This window comes from Carlito syrichta, unplaced genomic scaffold (assembly GCF_000164805.1).
Source record: "Carlito syrichta isolate Samal-C Ts95f unplaced genomic scaffold, Tarsius_syrichta-2.0.1 Scaffold80097, whole genome shotgun sequence".
In the NCBI taxonomy this organism is placed as follows: Eukaryota; Metazoa; Chordata; class Mammalia; order Primates; family Tarsiidae; genus Carlito; species Carlito syrichta.
The window spans coordinates 105,685-119,675 of NW_007024193.1; the positions used below are offsets into that span (position 1 = coordinate 105,685).

The 13,991-nt window shown below is 42.1% G+C and overlaps 1 long non-coding RNA gene across 1 annotated transcript; it reads left to right on the forward strand.

Annotated features, from left to right (window-relative positions):
- Nucleotides 1-666: 666 nt before the first annotated feature.
- LOC103257148 lies at nt 667-12,012 on the forward strand. Its single transcript, XR_504112.1, has 4 exons — nt 667-836; nt 2,026-2,172; nt 3,376-3,474; nt 11,903-12,012. It is a non-coding gene; the product is annotated as an uncharacterized LOC103257148 (long non-coding RNA).
- Nucleotides 12,013-13,991: the final 1,979 nt, after the last annotated feature.

Here is a 13,991-nt window from a genome sequence, read left to right on the forward strand (position 1 = left end):
TCACTTCCTGGCTATCGAAGAAGTCTTGCTGGAGTTCCAGATAGCATGTATATCCCATAATAATAAAACTATTACAATTATGCTAAAGAAGAATATTTAATAACACTGAAAATTTTTTATGATCAATCTTTTAATGAAGAAAGCAGTTATAAGGTAGGAACAATATGATCCCATATTTATAAGTAAATATATGTTAACTCATTCAGCAAATAAATATTAAGCCCATACTATGCAGGTACCAGGCATCATAGATATTGGTAATATGTGTGTGTGTGTGTGTATGTGTGTGAGATGGCAGATTTTAATTTATTTTGCATTTTCTGATTTCTCTACCATGAATGCACATCAATTGTCTCACAAAATATCACTATTAAAATACAATTTTCTTAATTATAAGAGAAGGCTAATGTCATAACAATAAGGTTGTATGCAATAAGTCGATAGCACCGAAGTTATTTTGGCCCTGTGTTCCACAGTGACTCACCAAATATACCCTGTACTGTTTATTTTATTTTTTCTGTTTCACTATGGAAATGAACAGATGCATTTCACATCACACGGATCTCATGGAAGGTTGCCAACCATTTTCTTAGCAACCAAACTCCTCTCTTCTGCACTGTGCACCATGAACTAAAACAGCCTGTTGACGGCTTAAAATAAACCTGCCTTTTTCCATTTAGCATTTTATCCAATGAACATAATTGCGTTTGCTGATGAATTCAGTTCGGCTTCAGGAGAATTTTTCTTTTCTTCATGGGGAAGCTGAAGAATCAGAACTGTCACTCCAAAGAATGAAACACAGCCCTGGAGAGAAAAACAGTCTGATGTTTACACAGGTAAAATAAAAGTATCTTTGTCGATTTTATCCCCACCCTATCGGTTTCTCCTTTTTTTTTATAGGGTAGGATGTTGATTTAAATTTAATTTCTATTTCTGCTTTTGCATCATGATGTTTAGGTTACTTGATTAAAAGCATCCATGTAAATGACTGCACTGAAGATTACTATGAAGAGTACTATTGTCATTATGCATGAGCTCTTGTCTTTTTTTTTTTTTTTTTTTTAGAGTTCTGATATGCCTTAAAAGTTAATTAGATTCATCTTACAGGATAGTGGACCTTTTGCTGGGGTTTTAAGGGACTAGATAGTGTAATCTGGCAGGGGAGAAGGGTTGCATATTATTAGCAATGAGCAGAGTCGTTGTTTTCTTAGAGGAAATGATTCTGCAACCTGGAATGAATCTCTGTTCTGTTTGTTGAATATAAACACATCTCTGTGCATGTGTAGATATTTTGTGTCTAAAGACCATAGGAATATCTACTAGACAAGGAAACTTTCCATTTTCTTTAAAGACCAATAGCTTAAAAACAAAGCCATCTACGCAGCTCGACCGGTGTGTGTCTGCAAAATCAATCAAAGGAAGAGGGTTTGACTGGACACTGTGTATACTCCAAACAGGTTCTCCATTCTCCTTCACGTGTGTCCTCATTTGGAAATGGACAGTGAAAACCAGTGCTCATGGCAAGTTGCAACATTATTTAAATTTCCACGTCTATATCCCGCAGAGCAAATTTCTAAATGCTAACGAACCACCATCAAGCAATCAAGTTGACACTTTAGTGGCACAAATTTTACAGTTTTCCCTGGAGAATAAAGACACAAGAAATCTAAAACCTATTCCTGATAAATTCACTCCCTTTGATTCCTGCTCTATTTATATCTTGAGAAATAAGTAGTCCTGATGTGTTGTCTTTAATATCAGATATAACCCATATAAGATAGACATTTTACACTAAACATCGCAAAATAGATACTCCACATTTTAATATTATTTTGCTATATGTCTGAAATCTTAATTGGTTAAACTTAAATTAAATTTAAGTCATGTCCTCATGCTGGTCAGTCATTTGAGAAAATGTTGTTGTCTCTTTCAGGTTTGTGTTGGAAAGAGTTAATACACTTTCAAAACTGTCCAACTTTTTCCTTTTTTCTTTCTCTTTTTCCAACTTTTTCCGTTTTTCCCAAGTTAAGAAATCCAACTCAAGGGTGTCACGCTGTGTACTCAAGCTCACTCACCTGGTGACACCTCTTCCTTTATGGAGAGGAGATTCGATGATGAGAACCTTCATCTGCTACTGGCCTGCAGAGAGGGTCCCATTGCTCAGAGGGACAGGTACCTTCGCGCTTTACTAATGACCCCCCACTTGGACTGAAGGAAGTTGGAGAAATCTGGGAAATATTCCAGAGTCTGACCTGTGAGCAACCACAAACAGCCTGTGGAAACCTCAGTGTCCCCACTTACCTGCTTTATATTCACTAAATTCCTATTTTGCAGAATAATAAAAGTCAAGGCTGTTCATATCTATCTTATCTATAGCAGGGAACCTCATCTCTAACTTAGTCATTTTATTGCCTTTTATTTTGTACTAGAAAGCAAAAGCCTTGCATTTGGGGCTGCCGTTTGAGTCAGTATACTGGATATATAGCTTTTTCTCTGTTGAATAGCCCTTTGCTTTCTTTATTCCAAAAGATCTTAGACATCTTAGAAGCTTTTTTGGTTTTTGAATAAAATTACATTTTGGCTTTAAAACTCAGTAAAAATAACATCAATAAGCATTTATGGAGGGCGTGATATTAGTTAGTTGCTCTGCTGAGTTCTGTAGATGAACTGATTCTCACACAGACAACAGGAAGTAGGATTGGGGCTTCCCGTTGTCCTGTAATTAAGTGGATGAGAACACCTCACACCCACACTGAGACTAGACTAAACGTCTTCGTTAATCAACCAAGGATAAAGAAATCTCTCAGAGGAAGGACCCATCTGGCCTGTCTTGGTAAGGATTTTGCTGGCCATTGCTCCTTGAAAAAGTCCCCCAGGAAGGCCATATCCACAGAAGTAAAGACAGACATCGTCCATGTGTCCTTAGTAATACACCCGCCTCCAGCCTTCCCAAATGATTTTGTCTTCAAAACCCAAATTTATTATTTTCCAAGTCCCATGTTCTTACAATTACAGTAGATCCCAGAATATCACATCTTTGTTGTGGAGGCCTGTGAAAATGAGGTACACAGACTCCTTTAATTATACAGCAAGATAAAAGTATGGTCCCGTTTTAATTTAAGACAAGGGACAAAGAGAATCAGGCTGAAGAATTTGGGAGTCTCATTTCCAGTATAAAGATGAGGAGATAAAGTGTAGAGATTTGTGGGTGCAATATTGGAAGCTGTCAGGATAATCCGAGAGTGGTTCTTCCTAGATCAATGAGTGGATTAAATAAGACTGTCCTTGACTTATGATTCTAGAGTGTGGTACTATTCTTTTGCAAATCAGGATTATCTTATGGAAATGTTTTATTGTAAGACTTTCTTCCTGTAGCTAGATTAGGTCTTCACGGGAAGCACCTGGATGGATCTGGAACAGAATATGGAGTTCTTCCTCGGATCTACGATATCATGGTTACCTGAACAAAAAAGGGTAAGGTTGTCTGATACTTGTGTAAATTAAGAGACAACTGGATAGATATAGATATGTGTGTGTATGTATGTGTATATACAAACATATATATACTATTAAGCACCTTATATGCTCATATATATATATATATATATATATATATATATATATATAAGCTTTTTAGTGTCAAATATAGTAACATAAAGAGTGCTTCGATTATTAGGGAAACACTCTTTGGAGGCAGGATCTAAGATGCACTGGCTAATTCTGTAGCTCCTAGCCATGTGTGGTTATGCAAATATTTAAAGATAAATTAATTCAATTTGATTGAATCATCTTCACAGTTGTACTGGCCACATTTCAAGTACACGATGGCCACATGTGGCTAGTGGCCACCATATTAGATGACAGAGTATAGAATTCTTCCATCATCACAGGACATTCCACTGGGCAGTGCCGGTCCAGAAGTTAAGGAAACATTTTAAAAATGCGTTTAATTAGAACTTGTGAGTCTTATCCCTCTGATAAAGGCTTCCTTGAACCAATTTCTGTTGTAGATTACTAAAAACAACCTCTTTTATTATGCCACCCACATAGTGATTCAATTTCTAATTAGAAGTTGATGAAGTTCTTTCATTTACTACACTATCATTTGCACTACATTTTCCAACTACATTAAGAAGTTAAATTATCTCACAGAAGATAACAAAAGGCAGAGAATTTACTTAACAGTCTAGAAAATACAAATATATGTGAGGGGTGTGTGTGTGTGTGTGTGTGTGTGTGTGTGTGTGTGTGTGTGTGCGTGCGCGTGCATGTTTGTGTTGACTAAAAACCAAATTATAAGGTGAAATGCTAGACATGCTATGCTTAATTTTTGCAGCCTTGTCAGGAAAAGACAAGTCCCGTCCATCAGGGACTTCTGACCCACATAAGAGAATCATTAGAGAGATTTTTTTTTGTAAAGAAATTTCTAAGCACAAAGAATCACCACTGGCTCTTACAGATTCTGTTTGGAAGTGGCATACTGCTCACATGTCACTGGCTAGATCAAGCCACATGACCAAATCTGCAATCCTTCCGCCTCAGCCTTCCAAATAGCTGAAACTACAGGCACGCACCACCACACCCAGCTAATTTTTGATTTGTTGTAGAGATGAGGTCTCACCAAGTTGTCCTGGCTGGTCTCGAACCTGTGGGCTCAGGCAATCCACTGGCCTCGGCCTCCCAAAGTGCTGGGATGACAGGCTGAGTCACCGAGTCCGGCCTAGCCTATACTTTAAAGATTTTTTTTCTTTATAATCTAATTGTGTACTTGCTTGAGAAATTCCAGAAGATATTCCAGAGATTGACTTTAGAATAACAGAGTATGAAGACCACATGGCAGAATTCCTCACTGTTCAGAGGTCAACTAAAGACAATTAATCTATAACCTGGCCGCAGTCAGACAGCATCTGCTGACTCTCCTGGTGGAGGACAATTCAAGGTAACTATCAAAGCGAGATCTGCTCCTTCAAGAAGTATCAATGCCACTCCCAGATACTCCTCATTGCATTATTTTCCTTTAAAAATCGCCTACCCTCCAAAGATCAAAATAAAATCCCCTACCCCCAGCCTAGAATTTTGAGACGGTTTATTTGAGGCATAAGCCTGGCCACTTCCCCATCTGCCAGCTTTTAGAAGAAAGTCACCAAATCTCATGGTTGTTTCATTCCACCTGCAAGTGACGGGTCGTAGAATTTGCCATCAGCCACAACAGAGAGCAGCATCAAAGAATTAGGGACAATGATATGAGCTGTTGCAAGATCCTTTTGCTAATGATAAGTAGCTCACTCTCTGTACTTGTTGGGTTTTTCCAGAGAAACAGGATAAGTAGAATGGACAGATCAATAGAATAGATCGATGGATTGATTGATGGCAGGACTTCCCTTACATGATTATGGAGACCAAGAAGTCCTGTGGTATGTCATCTGCCATCTGGAGAACCAAGAAGCCTGAGAATGAATGGGTGTCGCTGGTTAAGTCCCAGAGTTTGAAGGCCCAAGAACCAGGGGCTAGGGCCTATATCTCAGAGCAGGGAAAGATGGATGTCCCAGCTTCAGTGAGGAAATCCGCCCTTTCTCTGCCTTTTTGTTCTATCTGGACATTCAACAGATTAGATGACGCTGCCCACATTGGCGAGGACAGATCTGAAACTCAGTCTACTGATCCAAATGCAAATCTCTCTCAGAAACACCCTCACAGACACACACAGAAATAAATTATAATGTTTTTTGTGGGTTTTTGAAGTTGAGTCAGAGTCTCTCCCCATCGCCCAGGTTGGAGTGCAGTGAGACACTCCCAACCACTGCAGCCTCAATCCTCTGGACTCCCGCAATCCTTCCGCCTCAGCCTTCCAAGTAGCCAGAACCACAGGTGCGCTCCACCATACCAGGCTAATCTTTTTTGATTTATTGTAGAAACGAGGTCTCGCCAAGTTGCCTGAGTTGGTCTCGAACCCACAGGCTCAGGCCATCCACACGCCTCAGTCTCCCAAAGTGCTGGGATGACAAGCTGAGCCACCGAGCCCAGCCAGAAATAATGTTTTACCAGCTAGGTGGGCATCTCTTAACACAGTTAAATTGACACATCAGATTAACTCTCGCACTCTTTCTTTAATATATCCTGCTATAATGAAGCTGGTTCCTAGACAGTATTTTTATCTCTGACTGGAAAGGAATCCCATTTTTGGAAACATCTAAAAATGGCCTTTGGTTCTCCAATATCCTCATCAGGAGCCGGCTGTGGCTTCTGGAATCTGGTGTCAGCCTCGACCTAGGCTGCACTGGCCGCCTTCCCACTGTCCTCGGAAGCTGTAGAAGGAATAAAAAGCAGAGAACACTTTGTGCCTAACGCTTCCTATTCTAGTCCTAGAGAAACTTGCCTGGAGTACAAAGTCTGTTTTGAATAGAAGGTGCTATTTATGGCCACGAGGGAACAGAAATAACTGCCACTGGAAACCTCGATAGGACGAGGGTCACATTTCTTTCCCACGACGGGGTATTAAGAGAAAGATGTGCAGTGGTCATTTTAACCTACGTAAACGAATCCAGATGGGACCCATCTTGGGAAGAAGCTTGTATTAATCAACAGAGCCCATTGGTTAATACAAGAAATGACGCCGGTGACACTGGTGTTTTTATCCCCATTTTGCAAAAGAGCCAACAAATCGCAGAGAGATTTGCCCAGGGCCTCACAGCTCTGGTAAGCATCTTCTTGCCCACGAAGGTAAGCATTATTTGTTAGGTGGTGTCACTGCGTTTGCCAGGCCCTTTGCTGAAGGCATTACCTGTATTAGCTCGTTGGTCCCTAAAATCACCCTGTGAAATAAGTGTTTATTTCTTCCTACTCTGTGATTGAAGAAATGGGAGCTTAGAAGTGTGCAGGTTACATGGTTGATCAGAGCTAGAGTCAGAATTTGAAACCAAGTCTGACTCCATAGCCATGTTCATAACTCTTTACTAACCTCTACCATTATGGCTTCTCCTCAAAGCTCAGCTCTGTGTCCAGAACTGGGGGTGCCCTGAAATGGGAAAAGGTGATAAACCCAAAGTCATACCAGAAAGTCAAGTACAAAGGCAATGGAATTACTTGAGAACTAACGCATGGAGTTGAATGGCGGTGTAGGTCAGGGATGGGAAAATGAGAATATTAAAATGAGAATCAGAAAAGAAAATCACATAATTGTGAAATAAAAATGGACTCCTGTCCCAGAAGTTCTAATCTAATTGTGCTTTTCAGAGCTAATTTTTGTCTGAAGCATGCTTATTTTGATTCTAATCCGGTGGAAGCAAGCTTATAATTAAAGTGGCATTGACTACATTGGATGTTTTTCATGCCGATGAGACAGGAATGTTGAGGGCAGAGAAAGACCGTTGGGATCTGGGCACATCCAGTGCCCTGATCATGCAACAGAACGGGCAGCCTTGGTGGGAGACGATCTGAGTCACAGACACTTCTGGATGAAAAACCAAAGCAGAAGCCAGGAAGCTGGATTCAGCAGGGGAGATTTATTGCGGGGAGGCTCTGCGTTCGTCATGTTTTAATCAGTTGACCATTAGCAGAGACAGAGAAGGAAAAATGAATAAAAGGTCATTGGGACCATTGGATCATATGATAATTGCGTGCAAGTTAAGCACATCTAGTACTAAAATACGGGGACCCTGACTGAAGTTATCACGCAGGCAGCTGAGATCAGTTGTCATTTCTGAGCACCTTAGGGCCAATCTTTTCTTTTAACTTGCTACCTCTCAAAACGGCAGGATGTGAAAATCAGCCCCCAGCTAGGCCAACTCTAGTGGAAGCTGGCATATGACTTTGACACCAGTGGCCTTGGGCGGTCTCCTGAGGCAGATAAGACTCTCAGCCTCAGACCAATACTCAGATTCTTGACACTGTCGCAAGAAATAACTCAAGGATGAGTCAGAATAAAATGAAAGCAGAAGAGAAAGCAAAAATGAAAGCGTTTTATTGTAAAACAGAAGAACACACTCAAGAAGGGAGGGAATTCGGGGTTTCTTTCTATAGCCATCTTCAACCAAGGGGTGAGATAGTCATATTAGGGGTGGAACAAGGAACAAGGTGGGATTTCCCCAGAATTGGGTGCCCTCCCCTTTTCTGTCCATGTTTGCCTGAAGCATCATGGCAATGGTGGGTGTGTCATTTAGCATACTGAGGTATTACAGTGAAGGTATATGAGTTTGGGGGTTGCTTGGGCATTGACTACACTGGATTTAATAGTTTAACCTTGTTGGATTAAACTATTAAACTGGGGGCAAAGAATAAATCTTGTAACAAGGTTCCAAAGCCTCTGATAAGTCCTTTTCTTGCGAGTCCTGTGATTTCTTAACTGCTGCCTGGTATTTTTTCATTCTCCTGGGACTCCCTCCCCCTCCCCCAAGCAGTATTCCTGTCTCAGTTTCTTACTATTTCAACTAGAAATAGCTACTGGGCTATGTAGCTGATATCCAAATAACTTCTACGATACTTAGACGTCCCTCCTCAAAGAATTATTCCCAATTCCTAATTTCTAGAATGGTGCCCAGAATTATTTTTTTTTTTTGAGTTGGAGTCTCACTCTGTCGCTCCCGGCCACCACAGCCTCGACCTGCTGGGCTCCAGCGATTCTTCCGCCTCAGCCTTCCAAAGAGGTGGAACTACAGGCGCGCTACCACACCCGGCTAATTTTTGATTTATTGTAGAGATGAGGTCTCGCCTGCCCAGGCGGGTCTCGAACCCGCGGGCTCAGGCAATTCACTCACCTCAGCCTCCCAAAGGCGTAAGATTACAGGCTGAGCCACTGAGCCCGGCTCAGTGCCCAGAATTTAAAACAATAGTCTTGGGCAACCCCTTTGGGTCCCCTCCCACTGTGGAGCGCTTCTGACCTCTCAACAAATCCTGCTTTCTAAATAATAATAATAATAATAATAGTCTCATGTTTTACTACCCATTGGAAGTGAGAATGCAAATGCCCTTGATATTGGCTAGCTGGAAAAATCTTAGAAAAACTGATGAAGTATTCTTTGTAAGAGCCACTTCTACAGACTTATAGCTATGCCGGTATGGAGGCACCTATTTATTGTTGACAAAGCAGGAGAAGTCATCGTTCTGAGTTTAAGGAAGACAGTTTTCTGGCCACGAGGATCTAGAAAGTGCCCTCGGAACAACTGATTTTCCAAGCTATCTATTCTTCATACTCTGTGGCCACTGACAAAAATATGAAGGATTCTGGGTTCGATTTTAAAGAAAGAGGAGTGGAGCCATTGCTAGGCCATTGCCAATGCCATTGCCACCATAGCCTTACTAGACTCTGGTGTGTCCATGTGCTCTTTGAGCTACAGCTGTCACCATGTTTCCTGTCTTTGGCCCCCTTCCCTGCCTTGGGAAGGTGAATCTCCTCTTTCTTTCTCTTTCTCTCTAGTTTACTTTTAAATAAACTATATTTTCTAATATAAAAAAATAAAACAAAAATAAAGAAAGAGTTAATGATCATCCTCACTTCTTAGAAGTAGAAAATGGGCTTTTCTCAAAATCCTTATTCCTCTCTTTATTCTGTTCTTGGAGCTCGGTGGTAAAACTTGGTGTCCTGCACCTACGGTGAGCCTACAGATGTCATTCAGAATCTTCCCTCCTGTAAGATGCCACTGCTTTACATAAAGAATGACCCCAATCATAGATTCTTATAGGCCTTTAGAGGCGAGTTTAAAACTAGGAGGAAAACAGTAATTTTGTCCCACCACAAACAAATCAATCTGTGATTTGTGTATGGAGACTTCCCCGGGAGATTTAGGCAATTAAGAATTGGAAGCCCTTAATTAGGATGAAAAAGACTCAGCGGTGGTAGATGGAGATGCTGATGAGTTCCAGAAGGGCTCTCTGAGCATTGAAAGGGTTGGGTAGTCAATGCGATTTAGCATGGCAAGAGGCGCCAAACGTTGCGTTGCTGAACACTGCAATTGCGGCCAGGGCTCCCCTGGAGTGGCTTGGTCATGTGCCCTCTTCTCAGGAACTGTTTCTTCTTATGTGGATGCATCCAGTGGGTAAATGGCCCTGCCCTTTCCCAGAGGAACTAAAGAGGGCATGTCAGAGACAACACCTTCCAGAGCTGGCACCGGACTTTGTCAGCGTAAGGCTTTTATGACCATCCTTCATAAGCAAAGAGAAATCGCTTGTGCCCCCTCTCGCTGCCAGCCACCCCTCCAGGGTCCAAATTTCCCCTGTGCAGCTAAGTAGTTTACACAGCACCCTTCTGTTCAGCACAGTCTCCCTTGTTTCCCACACCCAAATCCCTCCTGTTTTTTAACGGGAAGCTTGAGCTTTACCTTTCTCCAGGCAAGGATCTACAGATTAGCTCCGGTTTATTATTTTGTCGACTTAATCATGAATTTCTAGACTGTACTGTAACTCTCACGTACTGAACACAGTTCTAACAACGTGGTTTCAACGAAAATGCAATCACGGTGAGACACATTTGCTGTTCTGGAATGCAGAGAGGCAAATATGAGGGAAAACAAGAAAGAAGGGTTCAGCATCTGGATTGTTTAATGGTAAAGGCTTCAACTAAAGGGCTCTGCATTTAGGAAACTTCACAAACACTGTTAAATTATAAACAGAAATCTAGAAGGAAGGTTGGATGGCTATGTATGTCGGACAGAGAGAGTGACAGATTGAGAACTGAGACTTCCAAATCATTCTACCAAAAAGATACCTGCACACGCATGTCTGTTGCAGTTCTATTCACAATAGCAAAAACATGGAACCAATCGTGCTGCCCACTGAAGCTGGACTGGATTTAAAAAACGTGGTACATATACACAATGGAATATCATACAGCCATCAAGAAGGACAAACATATGGACTTTGCAGCCACTTGGACGGATTTGGAGTCAATCATACTCAGTGATCTGTCACAGAAACAAAGAACAGAGTATCATATGTGGTCGCTCATAAGCGGACCTTTAACAATTATAATACTATTAGAAAGGGATTGGCAGTAGTGAGAAACTGTCAGGGGAGTGAGAAACTGTCAGGGGATTGGCAGTTGAGGGAAACCGCCAGGGGAGGGAGGGGCACCCCTCATCAACAAGGCACCTGCATCATCAACGTTTGTATACCTAACCCTGAACTGTACTCCACATCTTTATAATAATTAAAAAAAAGAACTGAGATGTCTGCAAAGTAATACAGGAAATAAAAATAATAAAAAATACAGTCTAAGAACAACAACAAACCACTATTTTTATGTGTGTGTGTGGGTACACTGGAAAAATCAACAGTAATCTGAGATCTTTTGTTACTATGCAGTATTAACGGACTTTAATTTACTGTTGGTTATTCTCTCTGCCAACTTTCTAAAATGATCTAGAAATATTACTGACTTTCCTAACTTTATTTCCCCTGCTACTAGTTTATGTATTACTCTGTAGGTATCTTGCTTATTTTCTTGCCTACAGGGAATAATTTTATCTAAATATTAACATTAGTCATTCGGGTACAGTATTTCATGAACAGTTTTATCCCTCTGTTTTTTTTTAAAGACCATCCATTACTTTTATTTTGCTTCCTGTGTTGACATTTTTCATGTTGTGTGCAATAATTTTCAGGAGGAAAAAAGTTTAAACGCACACAGCGAGCTTCCATGAAATGGGATTTTCAAAGTCATTTGTTTCTTGGATCTGTTTTGCTATCATTTTAAAATAGGAATGTTATACCCAGGAAAATTTGCAAATGCAGGGAGAGAGGCATATTTCACCACTGTGGGTATGTTCAAATTTCCTAAAATATATTTATATATTTTAGTTTGACAAGGAGATATGTGTGCATCCAAAACTTCTTCCTGGTTATTGAGTTGTTTTTCTTGTGGTTCCTTGATGTCAGCTCACCTAAATGCCTGAGTTCAGTGTGTTTGCAGGTTGGACTCCTGAGAATGGCAACATCAAACAGGTTTATTTAGCTGTGTGATGAGCAGAGCTGCAGGAAGCAAGCAAACACTGTTAGCAGAAGCCAGGAGGAAATCTTTAAAGGCGCGATGAGCTATGTTGCACACACCAAGGACACAGAGACATTGCATTTTGCATCCTCTGGAGAGATATCGATGGTAGGTGGTAAGTACTAGGGAGTCCAGTGCTTATGGAAGATCAATGCAGCCACAGCATGGAGACAAAAGCCCAGAGACACCTGAGTCCCCTGGTCCCACGGTGGACAGAGCAGGACCACTGCCCAGCCTCGAGCTGTTCCTGCAGCTTGGAGACCATCGGCAGTGCTGACCTGGAGTAGGAAGACGTTTTAAACACTGAGGGCAGTAGTGGGAAACTGTCAGGGGAGGAGGGTGGGATGGTAGTTAGGGGAAACTGCCAGGGGAGGGAGGGACACACCTTATCCACAAGGGTGCCTGCAGCATCAATGTTTGTATTGAAAGAACAGACTGAGAGTGGGAAGCCATTTTTCATCTTGTTCTTAAACCCTGACACAATGATGAGAAAATAGAAACTGTGCTTTTGGAGAAATGCACACTTTAGGTATAATTAACTTTACCGACTGTCTTTTCAGAAACAGACTTCCACGTATCAAAGGTATCTCATAGTGGCAATCAAGCTTGCCTAGAGTCAAGGGAATTTACAAGGCCTAAGACATCATGCATTGGGCAAGGATTGTAAAAGTCGTGAAACTTGTCATTACAAAAGTTATGACCGCTCAGAGGGGGAGCAGGTGGGGATTCGATCTTCCAGTAAATCAGGCGCTATCTACAGGGAAGCCAAGGACCGCCCGAAGCCACCCACTGGGAATGCCTAGGAGACAAGGGGAGGTGCACCCTCCTTAGGTCTTAGGAATGTCGTTCAGGAAGGTGCAGGAGCATCAGAATCCTTGTCATGCCCTTCTCCAGGGGCTGTGATGATGTGGGCGGAAATTAGTGGGTCTCTGTGTCACAGTTTCTCCAAGACATCCACAGGTGGTGGACAAGGAAGTCACGCAGTCACGGCAGTCACGTGCAACATCTCCAGGACTCTGGGGGCTACGAGGCCACACTCACCCAGAGTGTAGGCGCACTCCCTGTCTGTGGGGGGCGAACTTTTCTTAAATAAATCTTTTCTTTTCTCACCTCTTTGTGCGTGGCAATTCTGTGCAATCTACTCGGATCTCTGGATTGCCGGCGCGCACCACCGGGTTGCCAGCCCCGGCAGTGCTGCGCCCCTCCCTGCCCTGTGCCTCTCCACCCTCACCTGGTCCGTCCAGACCCTAACATGTATACCTAACCCTGAATTGTACCCCATGTCGTTATAATAAAAAATAAATAAAAATAAAAAATAAAAGCTGAGGGGAGATAGGCCCTTTAGCGCATGAGTACTCTGGCCATTAGTTCCCAGACAAGCTCAGCTGCTATTTCAAAAAAATAGCAGATAGCTGCAGGGTTAGCTCTTTCCCCCGATGACTGTTCACATTGATTTGCTTCATAGATGGATTGCTTTTGGCATCTGCAACCCTCCCGATCAACAGGGAGAAAAATAAAACCCAGTGGCTGGGTCAGATTCGCAAATGATGAATGAACGTGGAAGGCATGTGGTGTCACACTGATGTCACACCGACTTGCGACGGACAACAGCCCTTAAAAGTAGTAACAGCTGGATTCGAGTTTTCAAAATTAGGGCTGTATTTTTAACGGGGGAATTGGGACGCTGGGAGTCTGAGAGGGAGATTAAAAGCTTGTTGGAAACGGATGGGTTTCATGCCGCACGTTGGGATGGCGGCCACCAGGCAGATGTGACACACAGCTCTGGCCCCTTGTCGGATGACTTTTCCACAGCTGGACATTGGCATCATGCCTTAGCGTGCAACGGTGACACGCTGATAAGGAGCAGGACAAAACCTCTTTGTATTTATTGTGGGGGGATTTTGTAGAGTATATTGTCCAATAAATCTCACACTGTCTTCTTCATGAAGATATCCAGGGGAAATTTCTCGCAGACCTTACAGACAGGAAAAGCTGTGTTCTCCAGAGAAAT